This window comes from Coptis chinensis, chromosome 2, assembly GCF_015680905.1.
Source record: "Coptis chinensis isolate HL-2020 chromosome 2, ASM1568090v1, whole genome shotgun sequence".
Classification (NCBI taxonomy): Eukaryota; Viridiplantae; Streptophyta; class Magnoliopsida; order Ranunculales; family Ranunculaceae; genus Coptis; species Coptis chinensis.
The window spans coordinates 88,603,692-88,623,286 of NC_141457.1; the positions used below are offsets into that span (position 1 = coordinate 88,603,692).

Genomic DNA, 19,595 nt, shown 5'->3' on the forward strand with positions numbered 1-19,595 from the left:
TGCAGTGAGTTGGATTTCTCAGTTACAGAAGATTGTTGCTTTGTCTACCACAGAAGCAGAGTATGTGGCCGTTCTGAGGAGAGGCAAGCAAAGAGATGATCCGTTACGGAGGATTGATGGCTTGGGATGAAGCAAAGAGAGAAGTGTGTTACACGCTGACGGTCGAGTGCTATACATCTTGCTAAGAATTCGCCTTTCATTCTAGGACCAAGCACATTGGTCTCCTGGTATCATTTTATCCGATCTCTCGTAGAGGATGAGGTTTTGGCACTTGAGAAGATCCAAGGGAGTGAGAATCCGCGGATATGTTGACCAAAGACCGCGTGCCCTATCGAGAAGTTGAAGTTGTGTTCAACCCGGTGGGTCTTCTTTGCTTGAAGACCATGATGGATGGATGAAAGTGTTTCTTTAGTAAATTGGAATTGGATGGAGTTGTTACAATTGAGATGTGATGTGCATGTAGAATCTCGAAGGTTCCAAGTAGGAGATTGTTGGGTTGTGGAACCGTCGAGCGTATGAAGCTCCGGTATCTCACCAGCAAGCTTTAGAGTTCTGAAACTTTTCGGAATTTTGACGATTTGTCGATATTTCGGCCCCAAACCTTTTCTCCCCTTTTTTTCTATGTACACCTATATAAAGGAAATAGATTAGGGTTTTGAGACAACTTTTTGAGAGATTCATTTCTTGGGTATTGTGGGAGCTCTATTGAGTTAGGGTTTGAGTGAGGCCTCTTGTTCTTGATTCTTGATATCTCTTGTAAACTCTCCAATCTTTGCTTATAAAGGAAACTTGGCTCTTGTGTGGATGTAGGTAACATTTACCGAACCACCTAAATCTTTGTGTCTCTTTGCATATTTACTTCCTTATTTATTGTTTGCTTGCTATGGGTGATGATAAATTAGTGACTTTGCTTGTTTGAGTTTGTTGTGATAACTTCCAAAGTCTTGGGTGGGTGATTTCCTTAGTGTGAGCTCCAAGTTGAAATCATTTGGGATAGAAAGTAACTAGATTGAGGTGTGACTTTCTAGTGAAATCTCCCAACAGTTTTACCATATGAGAACAAACAAAGATTGTGAAAGAGCTCAAAGACTTCATTACTAGGTTGATGGATTGATGATATTACAGTTCTTCCATCTTGTTTAGCAAGATCTACAATTCTTTTCATGACATGATATGAAGCAGCACTATCCAATCCACTTGTAGGCTCATCTAAAAACGAAGCTTCGGACGCTGCGTTAACATCTCTATGCAAATACCGACTCTTCTCTTTTGTCCCCACTAATTCCTTTATTTCCCCATCCTCCTATTCTTGTGTTCGATTTGCATCTTGTAATCCCATTTCCTTTATTGTAGTATCTCCTCTTTTTCTCTTCTCTCGATCTTGACATGGAATCGGTAGTTGTAGTAGAGTCGAAAGTAGTAAAATGACTTCCCTACTTGTTAATGTTGTCATTAGCGTATCATCTTGAGTCACATAAGCCTGGTGAAAAAAAAAATCCAACAATAATAAATAAAAAACAATGACAGATTGACATCAATAGCGAATATTATACATTCATATATTGTATAAATAGTTCAATTTTTTTGAATATGACTATAATAAGTTAGTGGAACAGAAACTGATTTAAATCGTTGATATGGCAATTATAGTGTCTATGCACATATACTGTACATGTCCTGGCCAAATATAATCAAACTAAGGTCCAATGGCATTGCTAGAACAAGAAACCGCTTTTCTCTTTGATTTGTACTTTACTCACCCGTGCTCATTCCCTAGTTTTGAACTCATGCCATCTAAATTGTCGTGGCTAGATGTTGTAAACTAGGGTATGCCCGCGTTTCTACGGACCCTTGACTGGACGCGCTGCACCACCTCGACAACTCATCGCCCATTGGCAAGGCGCATAATATCTTAGGTGCAAAATATTCGGGCGCAGACCGGTAGAAACAACTCAATTTATAAGTCCAAATTCGCCAGGCCATCCCAATTACTCATTATCTATAAGCCCAAATCAATTAGAGGCCTAACAGTTTATGGGCTAGCCCAACAATTTATAAGCCCAGCCGCAATTATTGACTTTTGGTTGATTTTTTGATAAATCCCATAGTATTGATTACACTTAACAAAATTACACAAACTCTCGAAACACTTGGATCTGCCATGTCACAACTTACTAAAAGACAATGATAACCACTAGATGGAGACCCTGCGGGCTCCACACCATTGCTTTTTATTATATAGATTTCAATAATTTTTTAACCCGTTTCAATTCTTTGGACACATACACCTTACACGCTTGAAGTATGCCATGTGTATTGTACGACTAGGTTTAAGCTATCAAATCTCTACTACTTATAAACAAGCGTGGGTGAGTTAGCCATTTGCGTTGTCTATCGGTTCTGCCCTACTCATTTTTTTTGACACGTGTAAAGCAAAAAAAAAATCAGTTAAAAAGTTTGACATGTCTATCGGTTCTGTCTATTTTGTGTTTTTCCTGCTCATTTATGAACTTTTGTTTGTTTTTGTCGGGAAATTTTGTTTGTTTTTGGACACGCGCTTTATGATTTCTAGTTAAATTAAAGAACAGAGTAATGCCAAATAGGGCCTAAATCAATAATTTTAACATTTATTGTATCTGGACCAGTTGATTTGTTCTAAATCCAATATCTCTACTACTTATAACTGGCGTGGTTGAGTTAGCTAAATAAGCTGTCTCTCGGTTATAACCAGCCCTATTTTTCTTACACATATAGCAAGTTAGCCAAATAAGCTGTTTTCAGTTTTGCCTCTTCTTAATTTCGTGACACGTGTTTCTTTAATTTTAGCCGTTGTTTTGTTTTTTTTGGCTTTTATTCTGTTGGCTCACCACAAACAAATATGAGAGAGAGATCATAAAAAAAAAAAAGTATGAGATGAGAAAGACACATGGTTCTAAAAAAAAATGAGAGAGAGAGAAAGTGGGAACTACGTGCCCAAGGCTACTATTAATTAAAGGGTAAATTTATGGTGTGCAGGAGAGAGAAAGTGAGAATGAATCTGGGCCACTCACAGAGAGTGTATTTCGACAGAGAAGTACTGATCCAAAGGCCCATACATCTCGCGTACATCTCGCACACTGAAGACATGCTCTTAATTAAACTGGATAATAAAAACTTTTTTTTTTTTTTTTTTTTCGATAATTTGAATGAGAACTGGTTGCTGTTGACTTGTGCAAGTTTCTTGTGAACGTGGTTGACTTGGCAATTAGGCCATATACTTTGCTGCATAAAAGTTAAAGCCACACTAGAAAGAAAAGAAGACAATAATAATTTCTTCACCGAAGTCCCAAATGTTAGTCCTTGTCTATGGCCATTTACAAGGATCTGACCTGATTGCCTTGTTTTTGAATCTAATCTCCCTGCAATCAGTAAGTGTTTTTAAAATTAGCTTTCATTAAAACTTTTAAAAGATACAAAAGACGAGATAAAATGTGTGGTGTAATATTACAAATATTCGTTGCCATGAACTCGTAAGTCGTAAAGTGCTGTAAATGTAAAAGCTATTACCTGCCAAGGCATCAAGAAGTGTCGATTTTCCGCAACCAGAAGGACCCATTATAGCCAAGACCTCACCGGGTTGCGCATACCCGGTGAGCCCTTCAAGAATTGAACGACTTCCATTTTTTCCAGCTGAAACTGTCACACATAGATCCTCCCATGTCAAGAGCACACCATCACTTTGCGAACGCAGTCCACCTGCATCATATTGTATATAATTTGCTTGTCTTGTATTCATGAGACTAACTGTCTCAGACCCAATAGGACTGTTAATTTTATTGCCAATCTGAAAAGATGGTGCGTCTAGAATACGTTCAGGTTGAGTTTGAGTACGGTAGTGAGGAAGAGGAGGTGAAGTGAAACTACTAAATGGGAATAATGTTTGATTTTGAGAGGGTATGTTATGTGCTGCTTGTGAGTTGAAGCTATTCAGCTCTAGATCATCATTTTTCACCCTAGGTGGTGATCTTGTTGGGCTTGGAGAAGGGGTCCATCTAGGCACATTAACAGATGGTGAATCATGAGGTTTCAGGATTTCTAGCAAATATTGTATAAGCTTGCCAGCTTGGGGAGGCTTGCATTGATAGATAAGAGGTGTTAATGGGCATGCGTTTATATAGAAGGAATTTGAGATTACTGCTGCTGCCAAATTATTTGAATATCGGGAGTATACGGAATGAGAAGTAGGACCCCACATTTAAAGCTTTGTCCAAGTCCAAACATTGGGATAGCTGCATAGGACATATTGATGACATGTGGAGTCATAGGTAGCAAAGGGGTCGTACGCAGAGTTGCGAAGAGGAGACATGATGCAGCGGATCAGGTCCGTGGTAACCTAACTGCCGAAAACTGCCATATAGGAAGTGGGACAGGTGGAGAGCTAGAGGGCGCATGATGGAAAGGAGATGAACGAACCTGATGAAAAGAGAAGTTAGGAAAAAAGATACAGTATATAAAGAATAGAAGAGGAAAAAATAAGGAAAAAAAGAAAAAGAAGTAAATCCGGCCATTAGGTTGTAATTTTTTGAGTATACATTTTGGTGCCGTCTGTGGGGAGAGCGAGATAAAATGACCACCATAACAAAAAAGGGAGTAGGAAGACCTAGGAAAGAAACTGTTTGAGAGGTAGTAGAGGAAGTTGTGAGCGAAGAAAGAGAGGTGGGTGGAGAGGAAGATATATCTGAAGTGGCGGCAGACGCCACCAGACTTATGCAAGAAAAAATAGTTAGGTTGAGGAACGAGAACGCCGAGTTGAGAAAGGAAAGAGAAACCGCACAAGAGGACATGGAATGTGGGGATCATCGGGGCAGTGAGATGGAAGGGGAAAATGAGGAATACCAGCCTCGGGGAGTAGATCCAGTAGAGGGCATCACGCTAGAAGTAGTACAGGCAATGATTGAGAAAGATAGAGAAGTGAACCGTGTGGCTGAAAAAGTGAACCAAAGTGCCGCTCAAAAGGAAGTTGCTAACCTCAATAAGAATCCAATGGCGGATTCGATCTAGAATTTAGAGGAACCTAAGAGATTCAGTCAACCAAGATTTGAAAGGTATGACGGGAAGGGCGACCCAACTGATCATTTGCATCACTTTAGACAACAGATGCCATTGTGGCAGGAAAGTAAGTATGATGGACTGCGCTGCATGATGTTCCCTGCCAGCCTTAAGGGGGGAGCCTCGGATTGGTATTACCGCTTATCTTCGTGGAGCATCAGTAGATTTAAAGAGTTAGAGCGCGCCTTCGTGGACCATTTCATCCACCAGAAAAGGAGGGTAGTGGATATCGCGACATTATTCAACATCAAACAGAGGTCAGCGGAATCGTTAAGGGAATTTCTGTGTAGATTCAAAGAATAGACCCTGAGGGTGGAGAATCTGGATGAGCATACAACGGTCATTGCCTTTCAGCACGGCTTGAGGCAGGGGACTAGGGTCCACGAGTCAGTGTCCAAAATAGAAATCACCACTCTGCACGCTCTGTACCCGAAGGTAGAAAAATATATTCGGTACGAGAACATAATGCAAAGAAATGCGAGGGAACAAAAGAGATCTGGGAAGGCAGTGCAGGCGGTGGATAAGGATGATCGAAGAGATAGAGGCAAGAGAGAAGAGAGAGGAGGGGGATCCTACATAGGGGAAAATTGTGGACCCGAAAGAACTGGAGATTGGAACAGGAGAGATATTCGCGAAAGAAAGCCATACCGTGAGATAGAACAGACACCTCTTAACAGGCTATTAGAGGAAATCTTGCCACTCATCAAGGGGTTGCAGCATTATGAAGGACCGCGGAATACACCTGGAGAGATAGAGGGGAAACCTTTTTGTGCCTATCATCAGATTAGGAACCATGCCATGAACGAGTGTTATGCTTTGAAGTGGCTGGTGGAAAGAATGATTGAGAAGGGGATGCTCAGAGAATTTTTCGCGGAGGTTCATCATGCGGAGAGAGTGCAGGCTCCTGCTAGGATCTTGGGAACAATAAATGTCATTTACAGTGGAGAGACACTCGGAAGAAATGCCCACCGAGACAAGATAAGAAAGACAAATGAAGCACAAAAGTAAATGAGGTGGCAAGCACACCGCGATTAGTGTTGGGAACCGCAATGGGCGAAGGAAACATAATGTTCACACCAAAAGACTTGGAATCAGTGGTTTCGCCGCATGAGGATGCTTTGGTGATTACCATAGCAATGGGTAGTTATCTAGTGAAGCGGGTGCTGATAGACTGTGGAAGTTCGGTAGATCTGTTATTTAAAGGGGCCATGGAAGAGATGAACATAGATAAAGATCAGTTAAAGGTTCCTCAGACAAATTTGTATGGCTTCAATGGTAGCATGACAGAACCTATAGGGGAGTTAACGTTACCAGTAACAGCAGGTCCGACGACGGTATTCACCAGGTTTATGGTGGTAGATACTGGGTCCCAATATAATGCCATTCTAGGGAGAAAATGGATTCATGAAATGAAGGCCATTTCGTCGACCTATTATCAGATGATTCGCTTCCCCGTGAAGGGGGGATGTACGAAATAAGGGGGGATCAAGTCGCCACGCAGAATATACATCAGGTGACGATAAAAAATATGGTTCGCGGAACAGGAGGGAAAAAATCGACATGCGAGAAAGGAGAAGCGTAGCAATTACAGGAGGCGGACTTGACTGAAGAATACGAGTCTCCTCAGGGACCGAAAACTCTTGATGAGATTGAGATCGTGAACCTGGGGGTGGGAGAGGAAGAGAAGTTTACTTCGGTTGGGTCGGACTTGCCAGAGGAATGGAAAATCAAGCTGGTACAATTATTGACAGAGAATGCTGATATATTTGCATGGGCGATTGAAGATATCACAGGGATAGATCCAGAGTTTGCTTGTCATCACTTGCATATGAAGGAAGATGCGAAGCCTGTAAGACAGAAGATGAGAAGCGTAAGACCCAAATACGCGGAGGAGATTCGTGAGGAGGTTACACGGCTTAAGGGCGTGGGGATAATCAGGGATATGGAATGTACGAAATGGCTGTCCAACGTTGTCGCTGTTCCAAAAAAGAACGGCAAGGTCAGAATGTGTGTTGACTTTACAGACGTGAATAAAGAGTGCCCAAAAGACTGTTATCCTATGCCGCGAGTGGATGAGTTAGTGATATAACTGCTGGTTTCAAGGTGTTTTCTTTCATGGATGCGTCCATGGGATATAACCAGGTCGCGATGTTCGGCCCAGATCAGGAGAAGACAACCTTCGTGGTGGAAGGAGGTACTTACTGTCAGGGCCCAAAATATCGCCGAGATATCCGATATCTCGCCGATATATCTCGGTAAATTGGTACACCGATATCGATTTTTCCGAGATATATCCACCGAATATTAAACCCCTTTTTTTTCCGAGATATATCGGAATTTCCGATATGAAAGTTTATATCGCCGAGATAATCGATATTTCCGAGATAATCGATATATATCGGTTGACTTTTTGACCAATTGTTAATAATTTAATATTGAAATTTCTGAAATATCCTATATATCCGAGATATATCGGCGAGAGATCCGAGATATCCGAGATATATCGGTGAGATATCCGATATTTTAGAAACTTTGGACTGGTCACCAAAAGAACCGAGATATCCGATATATCTGATATATCTCGGTTTTTGGGTACACCGATATATTAACCGATATCGAAATTTTGGGCCTTGCTTACTGTTATACAAGAATGCCTTTTGGTTTGAAGAATGCGGGGGCTACATTTCAGCGGTTGGGGGAAAAAATGTTTGAAGACAAGATTAGGAAGGGCATGGAAATATATATTGATGATATGGTGGAAAAAAGCATGTCAGAAGAGGAACATTTGAGAGGTCTCCAAGAAACTTTTCACATACTCCGGAGGCATAGGCTAAAACTCAACCTCGAGAAATGCACATTCGGGGTATCTTCAGGAAAGTTCTTGGGTTACATAGTCACGTACCGTGAAATAGAGGCCAATCCCGAGCAGATTAGATCACTAGTTGAGATGCTGTCCCCTCAGAATGTGAAAGAGGTGCAACGGTTGGCAGGAAGGGTCGCGGCATTGAATAGATTTATATCTAAATCATCTGACAAATGCAGACCGTTGTATCGGTTGCTGAGGAAAACGCAGATTTTCGATGGACCACTGAGTGTGAGGAAGCCTTTCAGGAGTTGAAGGTTTATTTAGGACAAACACCTTTGCTATCGCGACCGGAGCAAGGAGAGAAATTGTATCTTTATTTGGGGGTTTCAGAGTACACGATAAGCTCAGTCCTGGTGCGTGTTGTAGAAAAAGTAGAGAAACCAGTTTACTTTCAGAGTAAAACCATGCTAGACGCAGAGACGCGATACAGTAGAATTGAGAAGTATGCCTTGGCGTTGATTTTCTCTGCATTGAAGTTGAAGCCCTATTTCGAGGCTCACTCAGTGGTGGTGAATTTCGGAACCAAAAAAGGCAAGGAGATAAAGACAGGTAGGAGAATAAAGCATGAGTTTCGGAACCAAGGAGGCAAAGAGATAAAGACAAAGGTAGGAAGTGATAAATACATGCATGCAACAAATAAATTATTGCATGTGATGGGATCAAATACCATTGAAAAACTGGGACTCTAAATTTAAATCCGGATTGGATAAGAGATAGAGCTAGTTTGCAATATAAGTTGGACTTGAATAGTACTTGCACATGGACGTGATTCAAGTAGGACTACTTGAAGAGAGAGAAATTGGAAGTAGATAAAAGGCACCTACAAACACGACTCTCTCCTAATATGATATACCGAAATAAACCAGCGAGTCTCCCACATTACGCAGAAGTTAAAACCGAAAAACACTGCTCCGAAAAAAGCTAAAACCGAAAAACATAAGTTATACCAAAACCAAAAGCCAAACATGCGGAGGATTTAGTTTCTCATTGTGAATTTCTATAATCTCAACGTGTCTGGGTAGAATATGTATGAAGTGGGAGGAGGCACAATCCCAGAACAGACGCTTAACTATTGAGGATCTTGAGGATTCTTGGGATAACCGACATCATCCAAGCACTCGGGGGAGTTGAGGGAATACTCGAGCATACCTTGTTTAAAGGAACATACTTTCCAACTTGTTTGTGGATTTGAAGAAAATTTTCATTGTTTGTTTGTTCTCGAAGGAAATCTGCTTGAACAGAAACAGAAAAACCTCTCAACACGGATGAGCAAGATAATGGATATGACAACAGAGACGATGTCAGACGCCATTGATGATGTTGCGTGCGTTATTTGGAAGGGATGAGAAAGATGGGCTGGATTCCTTCTGATAATTTATATATTACTGTAATTGGAGCTTGTTTGAAGAAAGGAAATGTGATGAGAGTAGTAAAGTTGAAAGATGAAATGGTTAAAAGTGGCATGCGTGTGAATGTGGTTGTTGGAACAAGACTGATGAATGGGTATTGTGTTCAAGGAAATCTGCAGAGTACTTTGGATATCTTCTCTGAGATGACTAAGAGTGGAATTTCTCCAAATAGAGTTACATACGTTGTTCTCTGTTCTGATCGAATGTTGCTATAGAAACAGAAATGTGGAGAAGGCTTATGAGCTTCACAACGAAATGAGAGGCAGAGGTATATTGCCCAGTGCATATATTTTTAATTCCTTGATACATGTTTGTTTGGACGCTCATTCCATTGAGAAGGTAGATGAGATCTTTGATGAGGCAGTCAAATTGTTGGGTTTCAATCAAAATTGAATTTTGAGTTGCTGAAAACAACGAAGAAGATGGATATATTGACGAAAAGTCTAAGAAAAAAGTTTCGAACGGAAAGATCTCAATGCCTTGTAAAAAAAAATAAATAAATAAATAAATAAAGAAGGAGAAAGTTTTCGCTCAGAAAGTTGACGTAACACGAATTTTCGCCGCACGGAGAAACGCCGGTATTACGAGCAAAATATATTCACAAAGAGTCGACGAAGAAAGGTTTTGCGCAGATGACAATTAATGTCGTAGAAGAATTAAAGTAGCTGATAGAAGTTTGTTGAGATTAAACGAAATAAAGAAGCGGGAGAAAAGTTTCGCTCGGAATGATTCACTCAGAAAGATTGTCTCGTTGCCTTAGAAAAAATAATGAAGTTGATGACGGTTTAACTTCGAAAAAAGTTCGCCGCAGAAAAGATCGGGCTTAATGTCATAGAAAAAAATAACGAAACTGTCAAAAAAAAAAAAAAAATTGCTCGGAAAATTTCTTGTAAAAAGATCGGCACAATGCCTTAGAAAAAATAATGAAGCTATCAAAAAATAATTCGCTCGGAAAATTTCTCGTAGAAAGATCGGCACAATGCCTTAGAAAAAATAATGAAACTGACGAAAATTTTCGCTACGAAAATTTCTCGTAGAAAAAATAAGGAAACTGACAAAAATTTCTCGTAGAAAGATCGACACAATGCCTTAGAAAAAATAACGACGCTAATGAAAATTTTCGCTCGGAATTTTTTTCGTAGAAAGATCGGCACAATGCCTTAGAAAAAATAATGAAGCTGACGAAAATTTTCGCTCGGAAAATTTGTCGTAGAAAGATCGGCATAATGCCTTAGAAAAAAGAATGACTGCGGAAAATAGTTAACCGAAAACGCTAAGCGAAACGAATGCAGATTTTGAAGAAGAAAATGAAGATTTAATCGAACAACCGTAAGACAATTGACAGAGACAATTGATTAGATAATTGTGTGAATGTAATACCATAGAGCTAAAACTTCTTTTGATGAAAAATAAAAATAAAGATGGGTTTGTTATTGAATATTGTTGTTGTGTCAGATAACATACCTGCGGAAAACTGACAATGTTGTAGATTTATGCAGTTGAAATGAAATAGAACGAGTCACCCCCACGTAGACAATGTTATAGTGATAGTAACGAACTAAGAGCATCTTTAGGAGTGATATCAACCTAGCACCAAAACACCAAATTTCTAACAATTTGGTGTTTTTTCAACTTCAGGAGAGCTACATGTTGATGAAAACACCAAAAAAACACCAAACAAAACACCAAATTGACCAATATTTGGTTCTAGGTTTGATGTTGTATCGGATCACTCACGCGGTTTTCCCAACACCGCGTGGGCTTGGGCTTCTAATTGGGCTTATATGGCGCGGTTTTCACAAAACTGCGCCAGAGATTGGGAAAGAAAAAAAAAAGTGTATGTGTGATACATGGCGCGGTTTTCTGAAAACCGCGTAGGCTTGGGCCTGTCAGTTGGGCTTTAGTGGCGCGGTTTTGGCAAAACCGCGTGGGCTATATGGGGCGGTTTTGCCAAAATCGCGTAGTTGTTTGGTGAAATTTTGATGTTACTCCTAAAGTTGCTTGGTGTTTTTTTGGTTTGGTGTTTGGTTTGGTTCAAAATTTTGGTGTTTTTTTGGTAGCTCTCCTAAAGATGCTCTAAGCGAGCGTAAAAGCGTTCAAACTTAGACTGGCAAAGTTAAATGTATTAACTTCGTCAAATTTTGTCGTAGCAATAGTAATGACTAAGAGAGCGTAAAAGCGTTCAAACTTAAACTGACGAAGCTAAATGTGGTAACTTCGTCAGATTTTTTCGTACTGAGAGTAGCGAACTAAGCGAACGTAAAAGCGTTCAAACTTAAATTGACGAAGCTAAATGTGGTAACTTCGTCAGATTTTTTGGTACTGAGAGTAACGAACTAAGCGAGCGTAAAATGTTCAAACTTAAACTGACGAAAAGATGACTACAAAAGTGATGTGCTTTGACCCTTCGCTTCTAACGGCGGCGGAAAGATAAGCCAATGAATCTACATGACGTAAGTCATTTCGGGGTCTTTGAGTGATAGAGATGCTATCAAATTGTCGAGCAAGACTATGTATCAAACTAGGATAAGTCGCCATACGCTCATCTCTTGCTTCAAAAGACCCACCAAACTGATTGGCAACAAGGCGAGAATCCGTATGACAGCCTCATATTCGGCTTCTTTATTTGAAGCGGCGAAGCCAAGTCACACAGATTTCCCAATCTTTTCTTCGTCGGGTTTAACAAAAAATGTATCCAATTCCAGACCCAGATTTACTATGGGAGCCATATGAGTAAACAATATATAGGTCAATGGGATTAGGAATTGCGTTTTCATGTTGGCCTTCGTCGCCCCCAGTTATTGGTGGCAGAATATCTTCCATAAATTCTTCCTAGCGCAAGAAATCGTCAATAGGAGAATCATCAATCGGAAAATCAGCTATCAAAGAAGCTAGAGCATGTCCTTTTTCGGTAGTATGACTTTCAAAGACAATGCTATATGCACTAAGATAACTTTCCCATTCGGCTAATCTACTTGATTCCTGTGCATTACGAAAGATCTTGCGTAAGGAATTTTCGGTATAATTCTGGCCAACCTCCCCTGGAAGTATGGTTTCAATCGGCGAGCGACATGAACCAATGCAAGTACAATTTTTTCCATCTTTGAATAACGAGACTCAGCTCCGGTTAAACTCTTACTGATAAAAAAGACGGGTCTACCATCATCAATGAAAAGAACAGCACTAACAGCTTGAGTTGTAGTATATATGCCTTCAGGTTGACGCGTTGAAGGACTTGTCAATATAGGAGGACTGACCAAGTATTTTTCCAGTTGTTGCAATGTCATCTTACAATCAACGTTCCAAGTTGCCGCCCCCTTTAAAGTCTGGAAGAATGGATGACAACGATCGGAATATTTAGAAATAAATCTATGAAGAGCGGCAAGCCGACCAGTAAGTCGTTGAATTTCCTTCTTATTTTTTGGTGATGGCATATCAATAACGTATCTAATCAGGATTAGCCTCAATACTTCTACAAGTCATGAGGTATCCCATAAATTTTCTAGAAGAGAGGCCAAACGAACATTTGGCAGGATTGAGTCTCATGTTATACTTGTTAAGCCTACCGAAAACAAGTTGAAGATTGAAAAGATGATCACCAGTATGCTTCGATTTAACGACTATATCATCGATGTAAACCTCTCTTATTTTTCCCAGTAGATCGGAAAAAATTGTATTGACAAGCTTTTAGTAGGTTACACCGGCATTTTTCAGATCAAAAAGCATAACAGTGTAGCAGAAAATGCCTTGGTCGGTGATGAATGTGGTGAACTCTTGGTCATCCACATTCAAAGATATCTGGTGGTACCCTGAAGAAGCATCCATGAAAGATAGGCGTGGAAGCCCGAAGTGGCGTTCACCAGTTCGGAAATTCGTGGCAACGGATACGGATGAATCAGACAAGCTTCGTTAAGATTCGTTAAGGTTCAGATGAACTTTATGATAAGTGGGAAGTTACATCAAAAGGACTTCGTGTTAAGTGGGGTAAAATCCATTTTATCCAGAAGATTTAAACAGACAGACGCCCCCGGTCGAGCCTATGTGGAAGATGACACCTGCCATTACCTCTTACAAGAGTTAGAGATTTTAGGCTGTACACACATTCGGGTCCGACTGGAGATTGTCTTTTTCTTTGCGTGCAACCAGCCTATCTAGGTCGGTAGTTTGTCTGGGATTGTGATCTTCTCTCTAGTTGCTTCTGTGACACCTTCCTTCCTTATCGGATCAGACCTGTCTAGGACGGCGATTTTCCTCAGGTCAACGAGGTCGGCCTTCCCCGCCGCCGTCGGTCTCGCTTTGGGATATTGGTATTCCTTATATTTTCTTCCTCGTGGACGCTTCTTTCCCTGTTTGGTCGGACACATGCCGGGATGGCAATTTTTCTCAAATCTGCGAGGTTGGCCTTCCCCGCCGCCGGTCCAAACCGGATGAAGGTTTTCCTTATACTTTCTTCCGCGGACGCTTTTTTCCTTGTCCGGTCGGACTGTCTAGGATGGCGATTTTCCTCAAATCTGCGAGGTCGGCCTTCCCTGTCAGGTCGGTCCAGTCTGGGATTAAGGTTTTCCTTATACTTTTTTCTGTGACTCTTTCTTTCAGAGGCATTTGTACCGCCGTTCTTGTAGCGGGCGGTGGCGGTGCGGCCTGCCTTCCTAACCTAGTAACAAAAGTACGTAACTTTTCATCACGTTGTTGCTTGATGTTCAAAAGTGAGTCGACATCCTTTGGCGCCTTGCAATTGTGGCGGAAACGATTAACAAACTGATTTTCTAGTTCATTGAATTGGTGAATTGATCTTGAAGGTAACTCACTAAACCAGCGTAATGCTTCTCCCTTTAGAGTTGATGGAAAGAGCTTACATATGAGCGGATCATCTCCACCCCATAACACCAACTTATTGCTTGGGACGTAAGCAACTTTATATGAGTTTCACCCGTTATAGGGTTACAAGAAGTAAATTGCTTGGGACGTAAGCAGACACGAACTGAAACTAAAAACTTACCTTATCTCCATCGTTTAAGCGTCATCCTCCTCCTCATAGGACCAATGCTCTTTTGCATCCTGCCACGCTATGATAACTAATCATAAGTCCCCTGAAGAAGAGGGTTGTGGCAAAGGTGAACCAACTATTTATTGTCTGTGGAATAACAATAAGAAGGAACCATGAAAATGGTATGCCCATGAAGGCACTAAACTAGGCACACATGATGCGACCTGAGTGTGGATAAATGTGAGACATCTTATCTGTTATTACTCCACCAAGAAAAGATCCCATAGCATATCCAATTGCGAACAAGCTGAGGAGGCCAGCCGCATTGTTATTGTTAAAGCCTGCAATTAGTAAAACGTAATATTTTATCAGGCTGGATTAACGGTACAGACTATTAGTTCGAACCAAATTGTAAAGAACCTACTTATTTGAATTTACATCTATGCTAACCAATTAGTTCGAACCACATTGTAAAGAACCTAACACCATGGCAGTCCACGGTAGTGACCCAACAATGCCTTGCAAGACAATAATCTGAAAGGTTTGCACTCTTATTACATCTTTCATGGCTATCTAGGAATCTATCCAAATGGATGGTGAACCAGCATGTTCCTTCTCTAGAAACTCATCTCTGCAAGCGGAAGAAAAAGATAAATAATATCTACATACTAGGAAGGAAAAAAAAATTGTTGCAGCCCAAGATGATAATATTGGTAAATTGGTCACAGTCAATCTGTTTCATTTATTTAGAAGTCAAAAAATTAGGAAACAACCTACTGCATCAAGATATAGACAACTACTAGACCAAGAGACTTGGTAGGTCATAAAAACAATAAAAAGTAAATTGTTACCTCTCAGAGCTCTCACTTACTGCACAATTAACATCCTTTAGAAGATGAACACAATCGATCAATCACCTCTTCCTTTTCTTACTCCCTGAGAAATCACCTTTATCGAACCCTTTAAACTCATTTGTTGTGTCAACTGTTTCTGCTTCTTCATTCCTGTTAAAGGAGATAAGGAGAGAGAGTGAGGGTTTTCAATTTTTTTTCCTATTTCGCAACTTTGTTGGAGGATGCGAGATGGAGAAGCACACATGCCAGATTCTTTGTTTGATTTTGTGTTTGAGGCACTACTAAAAAAAGGGCTTTTTATGACGGCTATTTTTTTTTCTACCTTGACGGCTTCCGTATAAGCCGTCATTATTTCTATCTCACCATTACTTTTATGACGCTTTATGTCAAATGCTGACGGTTATAGGCTAGCCGTCATAAATATCTTTGACGTTTTTTATCAATGTGTCAAGTTTGTGACTAACAATTGTATACTTACCGTTCACTTTATGACGCATGATGTTAATGTTGACGGTTATAGGCTAGCCGTCATAAATATCTATAACATTTTTTTATCAATGTATCAAGTTTGGTGTCTAATTTATGAGTTCTTTCTCACAAACATCAAGTCACAAATTGTCTAACTTTTTCCTTCTAGCAAAACCGGTGTTTAATTAATTGTCACTACTAAAAAACTATCAGCTGATATAGTTCTATTTTTGACGAGAGTAAGAAAGCCATCAAGGATTATTTTGACGGTTCTAGCACAAGCCATAACTCCAATAGTTCTTAAACAGTCAATAAAATTGGCTGGTTAACATTTTATTCGAGGACTCTTAAATTAGTGTTTCTATTTTATAGTCAAGCGTCAAGGCAACATACGGGTACGTTTGGTGGGCTTAATCAAATTGAAACATCAATAACTCAAGGCTCGGGTCCTAGCTGAAGAAAACCCTTAATCAGTAAAAACCCAAACCAAACAAAAAAAAAACAGAGAAAGCCTTATTCCGCCGTCTTCTTCTTGAAAACCTTTGATCAGTTCTCTTCCTATCTTCTTCCCAAATCTCGATCTCTGCACTCTTCAGTGGATTAGATCTCACCACACTAAGGAACCAAATCAAAATGGATCGAAGCCCTTTCTTCTCGAGCTCTTTCTTCTCAAAATCGAGCGGGCAGCAACGAGTGGTCTCAGTTCAAAATGGGATTGCACATGTTTATGCGGATTGATGAAATTCAAGCTGCATTGATCAAGGTATGCATCTCTATCTCAATTTCTTTAAATCTATTACTGCTTGAATACATTTTCGAGTTGATTGGGGTGCCATCTTGACGGTTTATTAGTTTCGTGGGTGTTATAACCACGTAGTTAAAGAGGATACTGAAAGTTGTGTAGTTGGATTCTTTTAAAGGTCCAAGGGCATAGGACAATGGAACCATGTTGCAAATGGTGATTTTTGAGTGTCACGGCTTATTTGATATCGACCTGCACATACTTCTCTTGTCTTTCCTTCAGAAGCGATTAAAGTTGCCCCCTTTTCCCCAAATCTATGATTTAGCTACTCTTGTCATTGAATTTACACTGATTTTTTTAATTCACTTCAATGATTTTTTGGTAGTTTTAATTTGGGGGATGAAAGAGAGGAATAGTTTTGTTCAATAACATGTCATTGTTTCTATGAGAGTGTGGCCTTTGTCAAGATTTTTGGAGAAATGAAATTATTATATCTATTAGTTTTTGGATTATTTTTCAGTTTACTTGTTGATGCTTTTGCAATTCTAATCTTCTTTTTGGTTTCTTTTGTATACGACGAACCAGTTTATAACACCAACTCTAATCGACAGGGAAGCTTAGGTGCTAATGCTCAACAAGGCTCGAGTTTGCAAGTGAAGAAGATGAAGAGTTTTGGATTCTGTAGGATCGTTCACACATCTCTTATGCTTCCCTGTCGATAAGTCATGTGTGATTTGGTAGGTATATATATTTTTTTTTCTTGTTTTTAGTTAATTGCTATAGGGCTTGGCAAATTTTTTATAAAAAATGATTTCTTTTCTTATGTTAACAATCCAATTCGAAACTTTTTATTGTAATTTCTCGGTGGCTTGATTTTGATTGTTGATCTATATTAGTATCAGCAAGCTTGTCCATAAGAAATGGTATTGGCACTTTTTAGATATAAGATGTATAGACATGTTGAAATATGGTTTAATCTTGAAATATTATTTCTATAACATTATAACTTATCTCTGGTTTTTTTGGGGATAAACCTTGTGGCGCAACACTTTTACCTCATTTACAAATTTTTTTGTCTTGTGTTTTTTTTTTAAAATTTATTTTTCTTATTTTGTTATGAAAATCAGGAACTCGTTCATGAAGCAATGTGAAACTGAAGTTTTTGAATAAACAAATCCGACATTCTTGTAAGTTCTTTCTTCTACACGTTCTTACATATCGTGTACGTTTTAAGAACGGGTTTCGGATGTAGGTGTTAGATGTCAATCCTTAAACAAGGACTTCTTCCATGGTTTAGTAAGTCACGACAAAGTTTTTAAGCCACTACCTTCATCCATTTCTACTCTGCCCAAGTGTCATATAATAATGATAATTTTTCTTGCCACGCACAATTATGTGTGTCACGCCCACTACTTAGTTTTAGCAATTAGATTGTGAAACACTTTAGATGCAAGGTGGACTGGTCAATTAGAATATCTATATAGCTATTTTCTGGTAACTATAGATCTTATGTTTGTTACTTCTTTGTTGCTACATTAGTTTCACCCTTGAACTCTTGATACCTATTACATTAAACATATATGTTTTGAGTTGTTTACTTGGTCTAAGAACCTAGCATATGGATGCATGACCTAAGTGTATATTGACTGTTTTCTCAAATTTTCGCTTCACAATAAAAGTTTCACATTAACTTAATTGTATATTTGTATGGTTATCTTGTTCGAAAAACACGCACCATTGGTAAAAATGAGATGTGGACCGGTTTTTCTTTGGGAGGTGGTGTGTATGTCGTGAGTGGACCGGTGGTGTGCGCAGTGTGTCGTTAGACTATGGTGGTGCAAAGTGGTGTGACAAGCTAGTAGTGCAGATGGACTAGTGCTGCAGTAATGCTACCGCCGCCGCTACTACTTCCCAAAGTTGGTGTGACAAGCTAGTAGTCGCAGTGGACTAGTGCCGCAGTATCGCTGCTGCTACTACTACTACTTCCGGTGTTGCTTCTAGCTAGTGTGCGAGTGTGTGCAGGTGGTGCTGTGTGTGCTACTAGTTAGTGTGTGGACTGGTGGTGTGCAATGTGTGGACATGTGGTGGTGCTGCTGGTAGCGGGTGCAGGTATATGTGACTATGCTTCTGGTAGTGGTGATGTTGGTAGTGGTCAGATATATGTTAGGATGCTAGTGTGTGTATGTTAGTACGTGTGTGCAGGTGGTGGTCAAGTGTGTGTATGTGAGTGTGTGAAGAGTTGGTCCATATATATATATATATATATATATTACTATTGTGAATTAAGCAACTGTGGGATAGTTGTTTAACCTATGTCTGCATTTTTTAGACTAATTCGTTTTGCTTACTAATGACAACCATTGTAACATAGCCTTATAAAAGAGAAGTGCACACATCCTTCACTTGTCCTTTAGTTTAAAAGATATGGTTAGCTGTATATTTTTCTATTGCTTATTATAGACTAAAAGGTGATTTTTCTGTTACAGGGAAATGGAAGTCCACTTTGGTTGATGCAGAGAATGTTCATATCTTTGCATTAGTTCATTTTGCAAAGGAGAGAGTGAACAATGTATGCATGGTTGAGAAACGAAAGAATCAGAGCTTGGCAAAAGACTCATTTAGATCGATATATAGTTTATTAGAATATTTGTATGATGTGTTCAAATTTAATTAGTTTATGAGAGTTTGTTGGACCATGTAAATTATATAATTAACATACAACTTTTTGAGAAGAGATTATATAATTGAGAAAGTTTTTGAATTTTATATAGATTATGTTATGGTTCAAGTTTCTACAATGGAGTTCATTGTTTACAGGTTTAAATGCTTTCTACTATAAATTATCTACAGGTGTGTGTGTGTGTATATATATATATATATATTGAAAAATTCAAATTATTATTATTTTTTTGGAAAAAAAATATAATGTTACAATGGTTGAAGAAAATCAGTCAAGAAATACTGTCATTTCTTGACGTTTTTTGCTAAGAAATCATGACGGGTAGAAAGAACATGACATAATAACTCACCCATATTATGACATTTTTAGTAGAGCATGACCTTTTAAGACTGCTTTCTAGTAGCTGTCATAAATTTAATAACAGTTTTGGTAGACTTTTTATGACGCCCCCAGTAATGACGGTTTTTTTCTCACCCAAAAGCCGTCATCACAAGCATATAA

At 39.4% G+C, this 19,595-nt stretch overlaps 1 long non-coding RNA gene and 1 pseudogene across 1 annotated transcript; one reads left to right on the top strand and one right to left on the bottom strand.

Annotated features, from left to right (window-relative positions):
* LOC147518686 (ABC transporter G family member 1-like) overlaps window positions 1-4,234 on the bottom strand; it is a 37,235-nt pseudogene extending 33,001 nt beyond the window's left edge.
* An 11,873-nt stretch (window positions 4,235-16,107) lies between these two features.
* LOC147518687 (uncharacterized) lies at window positions 16,108-19,180 on the top strand. Its single transcript, XR_015214107.1, has 3 exons — window positions 16,108-16,435; window positions 17,000-17,151; window positions 18,901-19,180. It is a non-coding gene; the product is annotated as an uncharacterized LOC147518687 (long non-coding RNA).
* Window positions 19,181-19,595: the final 415 nt, after the last annotated feature.